The sequence below is a fragment of the Dama dama genome, chromosome 20, assembly GCF_033118175.1.
Source record: "Dama dama isolate Ldn47 chromosome 20, ASM3311817v1, whole genome shotgun sequence".
NCBI lineage: Eukaryota > Metazoa > Chordata > Mammalia > Artiodactyla > Cervidae > Dama > Dama dama.
In genome coordinates this window covers 18,771,788-18,786,699 of record NC_083700.1, presented here as the reverse complement: position 1 = coordinate 18,786,699, position 14,912 = coordinate 18,771,788, and the positions used below count along the sequence as shown (strand labels likewise).

The 14,912-nt window shown below is 40.5% G+C and overlaps 1 pseudogene; it reads right to left on the bottom strand.

The window, feature by feature from the left end:
- Window positions 1–1,091: 1,091 nt before the first annotated feature.
- LOC133074486 (ATP synthase F(0) complex subunit C2, mitochondrial-like) lies at window positions 1,092–14,620 on the bottom strand (annotated as a pseudogene).
- Between the last annotated feature and the right edge of the window lie 292 nt (window positions 14,621–14,912).

Here is a 14,912-nt window from a genome sequence, read left to right as displayed (position 1 = left end):
TCGCCATCTCCTCTCATGGTACAATGTATCCCAGATACACACTCAAGTTCACTCATTTCTTCACTCAGGTCATTGCCCAAAAAGCCACTTTGGAAGAACTTTTCTCCAAATTTTCTCTCACACATACACATGCAAGACTATTATTTGTCTTTTGCATATGGGTGTGTATGTGTAAAATGCCCTCAAGAAGTTAGATGGACGAGGACGTTGGTCACCATTATCATGTCCCTAGCATATAAGAGATGGCCTGGCTTGTATCAATAATTAGGAAATATTTGTGTATATATTAATTTCTATGAGTACACTGAGTTGAATACATTCTTTCCTAAATTTCTCAGGTGAAGAAACTGAGGCTGACAGAATTCAGTTCTATTAAGGGTCCTACAAGGTAGAGAGATAGACGTGTTTGAAACCAATGAAAGAATTCCTTCATGGATCCAATCCAAAAGACATATTTCAGGCAAAGCTGAACTCGATGATGGAAAAGTCTAACTCCGAAAATCCAATGGGAGTAAAAGGAACACACAGAGGAGTACTTGTAGTTGACAGGAGAAATTAAAAACACAAAGTGCAAAAAAAAAAAATGAAGAAGAAATGTGGGCTCCAGTATGACACAGGCTTTATTGGAGAAGCAAAAGAATAGACACACTAAGTGCTCACAAGGTAGAGATCACAACCCGGATTACAGACAGGCACATGGCAAAGAGTGATCAGGCGATGATTCTGTTGCTGTTTATCCAACAAGGTGGTGTCAGCTTCAGGAATCCACCCTTTACTCTGTCAGTTGTTGGTCCCGGAGGGAGGTTAAGGAAGATGCAGTCCATCACCATGGCCGAAGGGACAGCAATGGAAGAGCCTGGATCTTGTTGTTTCTTGGTCCAGATGAAATCTGGTGCTGTTACTTCCACTTGGGTGGACACTTCTGCTTGCATGGTGGGCATGGTGGGCATGGTGGCCCAGGAGGGCATTTCTGCTGGGTCACTGGAGGTGGGCATGGATGAGGTGGGCAAGGCTCATGGGACTTCTGTGTGCACACTTTTGGAGGAGGATGGCAGGGCTCCTTGACCTGATGCTGATGGTGATGCTGATGCTCATGCTGATGTGGATGTGGGTGCTGATGGTAAGACATCCTTCCTGGGTCGCAAGGAATCTGAAATACAAACAGACAGCATTGTTCACAACAAAATCCTCTTCTTCTATTAACAGGGAGTCCTATTCTACGACTCTCTAAAGAAAAAAATTACTTACACAAGTGCTGTGTGAATACAAACATACTCTGAAGAAGAATAATCAGGATGTGAAACTTGTAGCCCATCTCAAAACACATCTCTACTAACTTCTCCCATGAGATCTTGGTTGCTGGTCTAACTGACTTGACTGTTGTCTTCCGAGGAGAAATGCAAAGTCCCAAACTTAGCCTCAGTGGGAATGAAGGCTGAGAAGGCTTCATTTGCAATTAATGTAGTCTGCACTGAAACGACATCTCATCTCCCTTACTCTCCCTAGATTAAGATTGTGCCATTGATTTCATTCCTCTCGTCACATTTAAGAGCACATTGAAGACTTCAAGAACAAGTACTGAAAACTACCCTAAATTCTCTTTACCTTCTTATTCCCATAGAGAGCACTAATTTGTTAAAATGCAGCCACTTCTACCCTAAGATTATACCCTACCACACAAGTGCTAAAAACCTCTAAAATTGTACTCACCAGAGGCTTCAAAGAAGACCTATGACTGAGTATCACGAAGATAGCAGCAAAGTGATAGAGACTCCTTTTATAAGGACCAGGACGCTCCACCCAGAGGGAAGATCCCAGATCTGTCATGATGCACTTGTTTCCCACCCCAAATACCATGTGCTTGCAATCTCAAAAATACATTGCCACACTCATGCTGATATCAGAAAACTCCATTGCCCATGGACTTCCTCATTCTTCACTGAGGGAGTGCAGAGTGAGTCTTTCAATACATTGTCTCAAAGCCCCAGTGCCAATGTCATGCACCAGTTAGGAAATATGAGGAATTCTTTGACAATGGTACTGCTCCTCCATGGTTAGGATTGTGCTCCCCACATTCCCCAGCTCCCAAAGCATATGGTATGGAAAGCTTACTACCCCATTCCATTTCACCTTCAGCACCCAGCTTTGTCTCCCTCAGTGGTAATAACTAGGGTGTACTAACCGAACATATCTTAACCCCCACCCACAGTTTTTCTAACTTCCCCTTATACCATGTTCTACTGATCTCTGGGCTTTTCTTGACAATTAAATGACTTAAACGTGGCCACAAAGTCTATCATGATTTTCCCGTACTAACAGTCTCATTTCAGTTGTGTTTTCACATGGCTCCATAATGGACTTCAACATTATGATCAAGGGAAACAAGGGACAACAAGGGACAACATGATCCCTCAGGTTTCTCGGCCATAAGCTCATAGACTGGGATCCCTTCATGAAACTCTACTTTTGCCACCCCACGACCATGAGTCATTTTTGGTCTAGTGTTGTTTGCTTCTGTTCAGTTGCTCATTCGTGTCCGACTCTTTGCAACCCCATAGACTGCAGCACGCCAGACTACTTGTCCTTCACTATCTCCCAGAGTTTGCTCAACTCATGTACATTGACTCAGTGATGCCATCCAACCTTCTCACCCTCTGTCATCCCCTTCTCCTCCTACCTTCAATCTTTCCCAACATCAAAGTCTTTTCCAATGAGTTGGCTCCTCACATCAGGAGGTCAAAATATTGGAGCTTCAGCTTCAATATCAGTCCTTCCAATGAATATTCAGAGTCGATTTCCTTTAGGATTGACTGGTTTGATCTCCTTGCTGTCCAAGGGGCTCTCATGTGTCTTCTCCAGCACCACAGTTCAAAAGCATCAGGTCTTCAGTGCTCAGCCTTCTTTATGGTCCAACTCTGACATCCATACATGACTACTGGGAAAACCATAACTTTGAGTATGGCGACCTTTGTCACCAAAGTGATGTCTCTGCTTTTTGATACACTGTCTAAGTTTGGTATAGTTTTCTTCCCATGAGCAAGCGGCTTTTAATTTCATGACTGCAGTCTCAGTCCTCAGTGATTTTGGAGCCCAAGGAAATAAAGTCTGTCACTATTTTCATTTTTTTCCCCATCTATTTCCCATGAAGTGATGGGATCAAACACTATGATCTTAGTTTTTTGAATGTGTAGTTTTAAGCCAACTTTTTCACTCTCCTCTTTCACTTTCATCAAGAGGATCTTTAGTTCATTTTTTCTTTCTGACCCAAGGGTTGTGTCATCTGCATACTTGAGGTTATTGATATTTCTCCTGGAAATCTTGATTCCAGCTTGTACTTCATCCAGCCCAGCAGTTTGCATGATGTACTCTGTATATAAGTTAAATGAGCAGGGTAACAATATACTGCCTTTACTTACTCCTTTCCCTACTTTGAACCAGTTCATTTTTCCTCGTCTGGTTATTACTGTTGCTTGCTCTGCTGTTTCTCGGTCTACTAGGAACCCAAATTCCTCTCATCTCATTATCTTCAAAATTGTCTCAATATCTGGACTCTATCCATTTAGAAGCTTTTCCACTAGTAACCGCCAAATATCTTGTGCTAATTTACACTACAGCTGTTAATTCAGTCAACTCTATCAGGCCCTTTTTTGAAATGACATTTGGTGTGTTTTCAGACTTTCTTAGTACACCCAGGGAATGAAGCTCCATGAATCATTCATTCCACCATTCAACCATTGGGTATTATTCCCTAAATAAATAAATGATGGGTGACATAGAATCCATTGGTAATTTATTAGTATAATTTGTTGAACCACAGAATGATAATAACAAGTTAAGTAAATAATACCTTTACTTGATATATTAATAATAATAATAATAAAGTAAGCATAATAATAATAAGGAAATAACACTTCAGCTAATAATTTGCACTATGCTTTCCAGGGAAAACTTGAGTGCCTTAGCTATGCAGACATCCATGCACACCAGTACTGTGTGACATTAAATATTTCCCAACCTCCATGAAGATCAGTTTATTTACACAGTTGTAATTAGAGATGAAAACTATACCTGCCTCAAATTTTGCTATAAAAACAACAAAATGCCTACTTGTAAGGCACATTACATGATCGGTCCTATGGAAATATGAGCCCCCATATATCTGATAAGGGGTTAATTTCCAAAATATATAAGAAATTTCTATGACATAATAGCAAAAAATTTAGTAACCTTTATTTCAAATATGCAAGGGACTTGAAGAGAGTTCTGTTTACAGAAGACATATTAAAAAGGAGTTTAATATCACTACTGATCATCAAGGATATGAAAATCAAACACACAGTGACATATCACTTCACACCTGTTAGAATGACTGTAATCAGAAAAACAAGAAGTCCTAGCAAAAGCTGGTGAGGTTGTGAAGCAAATAAGGATATTTTTACCTGTTAGTGGGATGGTAAGTGGTTCAATGATTAAGGGGTACAGGGCAAATGGACACATTTTCAATAGGTTTCCCATATTTGTCTACGTTTGCTTCTTTTTGTCCCCCTTCTCTACAAGGATGGTGTTTTAAAAAATTATTGCACATTTAATTGTTGTGAACAACATGATGGTTACTCAAACGTTAAAAAATAGAAAACAGAACTACCGTATGTATTACCCATTCCACATTTGTGTATTTATCCAAGATAATTAAAATCAGGGTCTCAAAGACATATGAGCACTTTCAAGTTCACTGCAGCAGTACCCACAGTAACCAAGATGTGTTAACAACCTAAATGTCCATCAACAGATGAATGGATAAATAAACTGTAGTCTATACATACAATGGATTATTATTCCTCCTTAAAAAGAAGGAAATCCTGTCATATGAGACAACATGGATCAACCTGGAAGACATTACGCGAAGAGAAGTAAGCCAGACACACAGGAAGACAAACACTGCATGAATCCCCTTATTTGAGGTATTGAAAACAGTCAAACTCATGGAAGTAAAAGGGCACATGGGCATATGTCCTGAGTAAATTGTGATTCAAAGACAAATGTACCCCAGTGTGCATTGCATACAGCTGCTATGGAGAACAGTATGGAGACCCTTAAAAAATTAGGAATAAAATTACTGTATGGCCCAGCAATCCCTGGGGACACTTCTCTGGGCATATGCCCTGAGAAAATTGTAATTCAAAAAGGCATATGTACTCCAGTGTTCATTGCAGCACTGTTTCCAACAGCCAGGACATGGAAGCAACCTAGATGTCTGTCAACAAATGAATGGGTAAAGAAGTTATTGTACATATATACAATGGAATGTTACTCAGCTATAGAAAGAAACAGATAGGAGTGCAGTTTAACTGAGGTGGACAAATCTAAAGCCTGTTACACAGTGTGAATCAGTCAGAAAGAGAAAAACAAATATCATATTTTAACACATGTATATGAAATCTAGACAAATGGTGCTAATTAACGTATTTGCAGAGCAGGAATAGAAATGCAGATGTGGAGTACAGGACTTCTGAACACAGAAAGAAAAAGAGAGAGTGGGAAGAATTGAGAGAGTAGCATTGAAATATATGCATCACCATGTGTAATATAAATGGCTAATAGAAAGTTGCTGAATAGGATAGGGAGCTCAGCCTTGGGCTCTGTGATGATCTAGAGGGATGGGATGCAGAGCAATGGGGTGAAAGTGAGGCTCAAAGTGGAAGGGATACATGTGTACTTAAAGCTGACCCACATTTTTGTATGGCAGAAAGCACCACAATATTGTGGAGCAGTTATCCTTTAATTAAAAATAAATTTCAAAAGAAGAGATGTGAGCTCTAAAAGGCAGCAAAACTAATAGAAATTATGAATAACTACTCACAATAACCAAATAATGTGAAACGTGCCCCAAAATGTGATTAAAGTAGGATTGTTTAGACTGAGGGCACCCTCCCCGAGACCCTTGACCTGCACCTCTGTGTCTTCAAGCTGACATCACTGCTAATTCAAAGGCTTCAGTCTGAAGGCAATTTCAGAATCCACACCTTCTTACTAGTAAGAAAGGTCCTTCCACTGCCTGAGGGAACATTTCATGCTTTGTGCTCTCTCCTGAAAGAAGGCTGTGTGGTGTCTGCAATGTTCCTTGATTGGGTTGATGTGGTTAAGAAAAAAAAAAAAAAATCAGTGACATAACCTGGGCATTTGAAGAGGTAGGAACTTTTTTAGATTGAGCCCTGGTCCTGATCCCTTTCTCAGTATCTCAGAGAAACAAAATGAGGACAGCTGTTCTGAGATTCCACAGTGGAGTAACCAAGATCACTGTTAGGAAACAGACATCCTTCAGGGATCCCAGAAGGAACAGGGATGTCTTGGGATGGGTCAGGTTTTTTCACAACATTTTTTTCTTGTTGAAGTGTTAGGAACTAGGTGGGGCCTGCTGGAGCAAGAGAATTATCTAAGGAACATGTGACTTAGAACAGTTCTACCAACATAATTTTAAACTTCCTCTTCTTGCCTCATGAATGACTAATGGATTCCAAAGGTATTTTTTACCAATAAATTTTATGGGTTGTCACTTATGTTCGATAAATGAAGGAGGATCAGGCTTTCTTAAAAAAAAAAAAAAAAGAGTGCTTAATGAGGTTACTGACATGGAAATAGAGATAATTAATTCCTGATACACAGAGAAAATGACTAAAAGACAGGTGAGACTCACTTTTTTCAAATAATGGATAATCAAAGCATCTGTAGCAAATTAAAACTCTAAATAGCTACATGTAATAGCTCCATGAAGGCTTGCTAGATTTTACTTAGAACCTAGTAATAGTGGTTATCTAGGAGAGAACTTGACTGTCTGGGGGATGAGTGGAAGAGAGACCAAATGAGACGTGAGGCAAAGAAGAAATCATCAGCAAATATACATGCTCGAAGAGGAAGGAGTGATGCCAAGAGAAAATATTTCTTGAACGTACAGTTTAACATGGAGCCAAACTATTCATCAAATATGAATAAAATAAAATTCATTTGTTCCTTTTCCAGGAAATCTTCCCAACCCAGAGATCAAACCAAGGTCAAACCTCTTTCTACATTGTAGCTTCCTAAAAACAATTGAATTCCCTAAGCCTCAGTTTCCCTATTTGTAAAAAAGTAGAAGAAAATGTATTCAACTCAGTGTACTCATAGAAATTAATTTATTCACAAATGTTTCCTGATTATTAACACATGCTCTGCAGTATCTTACATGCTGTTAACTGTTAACATGAGTATGGTAACTAAAAGGTCGGGCATATTGAGACATGCCCCAGAAAAGTGCCACAAGGCAAATTCTGGAGGCTGGCTAAACTTCCAGAGACCGACCCCCTGTAGCCTGGTCCAATCAGGTACCGACCCGGAGCCCTCGGACACTGACCGCCGCTGTAGCCCGCACTTTCTTCCTTATATAAAAAGACCTGGCTTGGACGCCGACCCTGGCTATAAAACCCCTCCCCACCCCCTATACCTCGCAGACTCCCTTTGTCTCCTCACTCACCCGCCCCCAGGAGTTCTGCCCGAGAGCGACCGCTCAATAAAGCCTTTACCACCGGTCATTAGAGGCGGCTTTTTTCCTCCCGCGGCGTTTTTCTAACAGTAACCAAAGTTCTTGTTTGTGTAAATTCTTGAGGGAATTTCACACACACACACACACACACACACACACACACAATCCAGCTTGTTATTCTTCCAACCTGCGGTTTCCCATGAGGTACTCTGCATATAAATTAAATATGTAGGATAACAGTAATACTCCTTCTTCATACTCCTTTCCCAATTTTGAACCAGTCAGCTGCTTCATGTCCGGTTCTGACTGTTGCTCTTGACCTGCATGCAGTTTCTCAGGAGACAGGTAAGGTAGTCTGGTACTCCCACCTCATTAAGAATTTTCTATGGTTTGTTGTGAGCCACACGATCAAAGGTTTTAGCATAGTGAATGAAGCAGAAGTACATATTTTTCTGGAATTCCCTTGATTTCTCCACGATCCAATGATGGTTGGCAATTTGGTCTCTGGTTCCTCTGCCTTTTTAAAACACAGATTGTACATCTGGAAGTTCTGGGTTCACATTTGATGAAGCCTAGGTTGAAGGATTTTAAACCTAACCTGCTAGCATGTGAAATGAGAGTAATTGTAAGGTAGAAGGAACATGATTTGGCCTTACCCTTCTTTGTGATTGGAATGAATAATGACCTTTCTCAGTGATGTGGCCAATGCTGATGTTTCCAAATTTACTGACATATTGAAAGTGAAGTCGCTTAGTCGTGTCTGACACTTTGCGACCCCGTGGACTGTAGCCCATAAGGCTCCTCCGGCCATGGGATTCTCCATGCAAGAATACTGGAGTGGGTTGCCATTTCCTTCTCCAGGGGATCTTCCTGACCCAGGAATCGAACCCAGGTCACCAGCATTGCATGCAGACGCTTTAACCTCTGAGCCACCAGGGAAGCCCTACTGACATATTAGTGCAGTGTTTTAACAGCACTATCTTTTAGGATTTAAATAGCTCAGCTGAAATTCAGTCACCACCACTATCTTCGTTTGTAATAATGCTTCCTAGGGCCCACTTGACTTCACACTCCAGAGTGTCCAACTCTAAGTGAGTGATCACACCATCGTGGTTATTGGTATCATTAAGATTTCTTTTGTATAGCTTTTATGTATATTCTTGTCACTTTTTCTTAATCTGTTCTGCTTCTGTTAGGGCCTTATTGTGTCTGCCCTTTATCCTGCCCATCCTTGCATGAATAGTCCCCAGGATATCTCCAATTATCTGGAAGACATCTCTATTCATTCCCATTCTATTGTTTTTCTCTATTACTTTGCACACCTCACTTAAAGGGCTTTCTTATCTCCCCTTGCTCTTCTCTGGAACTCTGTCTACAGTTGGGTATAGCTTTCCCTTTCCCCCTTGCCTTACTCTTCTCATATTTCCTCACCTATTTCTAAAACCTCCTCAGACAACCACTCTGCCTTCTTGCATTTCTTATTCTTTGGAATGGTTTTGGTCACTACCTCCTATATAAAGTTACAAACTTCTGTCCATAGTTATTCAGGCACTCTGTCTATCATATCTCATCCCTTGAATCTATTCATCCTCTCCAGTGTATAATCATAAGGGATCTGATTTAGGTCATACCTGAATGGCCTAATGGTTTTCCCTACTTTCTTCACTGTAAACCTGAATTTTGCAATAAGGAACTCATGATCTCAGCCACAGTCAGCTCTGTGTCTTGTTTTTGCTGACCGTATAGAGCTTCTCCATCTTGAAGTGCAAAGAACATAATCAATCTTGTTTCAGCATTGACCTTTGGTGATATCCATGTGTGGAGCTATTTCTTGGGTTGTTGGAAAAGTGTGTCTGCTATGACCAGCCTGTTCCCTTGATGAAACTCTCTTTCCTTTGCGCTGCTTCACTTTGTACTCCAAGGTCAAACTTGCCTGTTATTCCGGGTATCTCCTGATTTCCTACTTTTGCATTCCAAATCCCTATGATGAAAAGGATGTCTTCTCTGGTGCTAGTTCTAGGCATTGTAGGTGTTCATAGAAGCAGTCAACTTCAGCTTCGTTCACATCAGTGGTTTGGGTGTAGACGTGAATTACAGTGATGTTGAATGGTCTTCCTTGGAAATGAACTGAGATCATTCTGCTGTTTTTGAGGTTGGGTCCAAGTACCGAATTTTGGACTCTTGAGGGCTACTATGAGGGCTGCTCCATTTCTTCTAAAGGACTCTTGCCCACAGTGGTAGATATAATGGTCATCTGAATGAAATTCACCCATTTCTGTTCACTTTAGGTCAATGATTCTTATGATGTTGATGTTCAACCTTATCATCTCCTGCTTGACTGCATCCAATTTTCCTTGATTCATGGATCTAGTATTCCAGGTTCCTAAGCAATATTGCTCTTTATAGCATTGAATTAGAAGTTTGGGATTTTTAGCCCCTGCCTCTAATGTTGATGAGGAGAGAGGTGGGCTGAAAATGAGGCCGTCATAAAAATCTCAGTAATTTGGGGTTTGAAGGTCTTCTGGGTTGTTGAAAATTAGAGGTGCAGGGAGAGTGGCACACCTGGAGGGTCATGGAAGCACCACAGCCCTGACCACATACCTTGCCCTGTGTGTTTTGTCTGTTTGGTACTCATCTGTATCCTGTACCACATCATTTTACAATAGAGCAGTGAGTGCATGTAAAGAATTTTCTTTGGTTCTGTGAGCTCCTCTAGCAAAGTAATCTAACCTAAGGAGGAGGTCACTGAAACCTCCCATCTGTAACTAGTTGGTCAGAAGCTCAGGTGACAAACTAGACTTTTGACTGGTGTCTTAAGTGGTGACGGGGGTCTGTCATAGAGGACTGAACAGTTAACCTATGGAATCTGATACTGTCTCCAGATAAAGAGTATCAGAATTAAGTTGAATTGTGAATACCCAGCTAGTGTTCAAGAATTGTTCAGTGGTTAGTGGAACCCTCACCATACTTCTTATGCAGGAATTTGGTGCACAGTTTTTATCTTTTTCTTTTTTTCTTATTAATACAGTATTTATTTGTCTTCCTTCTGTCAAGCCCTGAGCCAACCACTTTCCCCTGCTGCCTGGGGAGATACAGGAAAAGGGACATACAGGGCAGACGAGACATGGGAAAAGAACCATGGTGGAAATGGCTGCCTCACATGGCAAAGAGGGGAGAAAGGCTGCCATCAGGCAAAAGGGCCCCATGGCCCCTGGGAGGGCAAAGCCCACCCAGAATGGCACAGGAGAAGAGCAGCTGCTTTAGAGAAGGGTTCCTGGCATAACCAATGAGGAGACTCCCAAACACAGTCCCACTTCCAGCTCCGAAGCCAGCCACCGCAGCCCTGGCAGCCCCAGCTCCAAAGAACTTGGCGGCTGCGTCTATGCCCCTTGAAATGGCACTGGTTTGGAAGCTGCAGCTAGTAGTAAGTGAGGTGGTCGGGGGGCGGGGGGCTGCCAAGCTGCTGTGGCTCTCATCTCTCAGTGTCTCTCGTCATCTTAGCACCACGGCAGCAGTGATCGGCTCAATAGTGTAGAGGTTCTCCTGACCAAGGAGGGGGTGGAGACCAGCTTGGCACAAGCTTACCTTTTCAGGGAATGAAAGGCTGCAGCAAAAGAGCTGCTCCCAGTGCAGAGAAGACCCACAATTTTTATCTTCACATCTAAAAATTGTGTTCTTAATTAGGAAATATGAAACACTGATTTAATATTGGTGGTATATATATTAATTCACCATTCTAGCAAGAGATTTCAAATTCAATTTCTTAATTATGCTAGGTATGAAAGGAAACAAATAAGTGTAAATATAAATAGTTTTAACAACTTTAAACTAGTGGGTATGTATAAATTGTGCATTCAAAAATCAGAGTACATGTATATTGTACATAAAAGCTATACAAAAGAAGTCTTAATGATACCAATAACCACGATGGCATGATTACTCACTTAGAGTTGGACATTCTGGAGTGTGAAGTCAAGTGGGCCCTAGGAAGCATTATAACAAACGAAGATAGTGGTGGTGATCGAGTTCCAGCTGACCTATTTAAATTCTAAAAGATAGTGCTGTTAAAACACTGCACTATGTCAGTAAATTTGGAAACATCAGCATTGGCCACATCACTGAGAAAGGTCATTATTCATTCCAATCACAAAGAAGGGTAAGGCCAAATCATGTTCATTCTACCTTACAATTACTCTCATTTCACATGCTAGCAGGTTAGGTTTAAAATCCTTCAACCTAGGCTTCATCAAATGTGAACCCAGAACTTCCAGATGTACAATCTGTGTTTTAAAAAGGCAGAGGAACCAGAGACCAAATTGCCAACCATCATTGGATCGTGGAGAAATCAAGGGAATTCCAGAAAAATATGTACTTCTGCTTCATTCACTATGCTAAAACCTTTGATCGTGTGGCTCACAACAAACCGTAGAAAATTCTTAATGAGGTGGGAGTACCAGACTACCTTACCTGTCTCCTGAGAAACTGCATGCAGGTCAAGAGCAACAGTCAGAACCGGACATGAAGCAGCTGACTGGTTCAAAATTGGGAAAGGAGTTTGAAGAAGGAGTATTACTGTTATCCTACATATTTAATTTATATGCAGAGTACCTCATGGGAAACCGCAGGTTGGAAGAATAACAAGCTGGATTGTGTGTGTGTGTGTTTGTGTGTGTGTGTGTGTGTGTGTGTGTGTGTGTGTGAAATTCACTCAAGAACTTACACAGACGAGAACTTTGTTCACCATACTCATGTTAACAGTTAACAGCATGTATTTACTGCACGGCATGTGTTAATAATCAGGAAACATTTGTGAATAAATTAATTTCTGAGTACACTGAGTTGAATACATTCTCTTCTACTTTTTTACAAATAGGGAAACTGAGGCTGAGAGAATTCAATTGTTTTCAGGAAGCTACAATGTAGAAAGAGGTTTGACCTTGGTTTGATCTCTGGGTTGGGAAGATTTCCTGGAAAAGGAACAAATGAATTTTATTTTATTCATATTTGATGAATAGTTTGGCTCCATGTTAAACTGTAGGTTCAAAAAATACTTTCCCTTGGCATCACTCCTTCCTCTTCGAGCATGTATATTTGCTGATGATTTCTTCTTTGCCTCATGTCTCATTTAGTCTCTCTTCCACTCATCCCCCAGACAGTCAAGTTCTCTCCTAGATAACCACTATTACTAGGTTCTAAGTAAAATCTAGCAAGCCTTCATGGAGCTATTACATGTAGCTATTTAGAGTTTTAATTTGCTACAGATGCTTTGATTATCCATTATTTGAAAAAAGTGAGTCTCACCTGTCTTTTAGTCATTTTCTCTGTGTATCAGGAATTAATTATCTCTATTTCCATGTCAGTAACCTCATTAAGCACTCTTTTTTTTTTTTTAAGAAAGCCTGATCCTCCTTCATTTATCGAACATAAGTGACAACCCATAAAATTTATTGGTAAAAAATACCTTTGGAATCCATTAGTCATTCATGAGGCAAGAAGAGGAAGTTTAAAATTATGTTGGTAGAACTGTTCTAAGTCACATGTTCCTTAGATAATTCTCTTGCTCCAGCAGGCCTCACCTAGTTCCTAACACTTCAACAAGAGAAAAAATGTTGTGAAAAACCTGACCCATCCCAAGACATCCCTGTTCCTTCTGGGATCCCTGAAGGATGTCTGTTTCCTAACAGTGATTTTGGTTACTCCACTGTGGAATCTCAGAATAGCTGTCCTCATTTTGTTTCTCTGAGATACTGAGAAAGGGATCAGGACCAGGGCTCAATCTAAAAAAGTTCCTACCTCTTCAAATGCCCAGGTTATGTCACTGATTTTTTTTTTTTTTTCTTAACCACATCAACCCAATCAAGGAACATTGCAGACACCACACAGCCTTCTTTCAGGAGAGAGCACAAAGCATGAAATGTTCCCTCAGGCAGTGGGAGGACCTTTCTTACTAGTAAGAAGGTGTGGATTCTGAAATTGCCTTCAGACTGAAGCCTTTGAATTAGCAGTGATGTCAGCTTGAAAACACAGAGGTGCAGGTCAAGGGTCTCGGGGAGGGTGCCCTCAGTCTAAACAATCCTACTTTAATCACATTTTGGGGCACGTTTCACATTATTTGGTTATTGTAAGGAGTTATTCATAATTTCTATTAGTTTTGCTGCCTTTTAGAGCTCACATCTCTTCTTTTGAAATTTATTTTTAATTAAAGGATAACTGCTCCACAATGTTGTGGTGCTTTCTGCCATACAAAAATGTGGGTCAGCTTTAAGTACACATATATCCCTTGCACTTTGAGCCTCACTTTCACCCCATTGCTCTGCATCCCATCCCTCTAGATCATCACAGAGCCCAAGGCTGAGCTCCCTATCCTATTCAGCAACTTTCTATTAGCCATTTATATTTCACATGGTGATGCATATATTTCAATGCTACTCTCTCAGTTCATCCCACTCTCTCTTTTTCTTTCTGTGTTCAGAAGTCCTGTACTCCACATCTGCATTTCTATTCCTGCTCTGCAAATACGTTAATTAGCACCATTTGTCTAGATTTCATATACATGTGTTAAAATGTGATATTTGTTTTTCTCTTTCTGACTGATTCACACTGTGTAACAGGCTTTAGATTTGTCCACCTCAGTTAAACTGCACTCCTATTTGTTTCTTTCTATAGCTGAGTAACATTCCATTGTATATATGTACAACAACTTCTTTACCCATTCATTTGTTGACAGACATCTAGGTTGCTTCCATGTCCTGGCTGTTGGAAACAGTGCTGCAATGAACACTGGAGTACATATGCCTTTTTGAATTACAATTTTCTCAGGGCATATGCCCAGAGAAGTGTCCCCAGGGATTGCTGGGCCATACAGTAATTTTATTCCTAATTTTTTAAGGGTCTCCATACTGTTCTCCATAGCAGCTGTATGCAATGAACACTGGGGTACATTTGTCTTTTGAATCACAATTTACTCAGGACATACGCCCATGTGCCCTTTTACTTCCATGAGTTTGACTGTTTTCAATACCTCATATAAGGGGATTCATGCAGTATTTGTCCTCCTGTGTCTGGCTTACTTCTCTTCACGTAATGTCTTCCAGGTTGATCCATGTTGTCTCATATGACAGGATTTCCTTCTTTTTAAGGAGGAATAATAATCCATTGTATGTATAGACTACAGTCTATTTATCCATTCATCTGTTGATGGACATTTAGGTTGTTAACACATCTTGGTTACTGTGGGTACTGCTGCAGTGAACTTGAAAGTGCTCATATGTCTTTGAGACCCTGATTTTAATTATCTTGGATAAATACACAAATGTGGAATGGGTAATACATACGGTAGTTCTGTTTTCTATTTTTTAACGTTTGAGTAACCTTCATGTTGTTCACAACAGTTAAA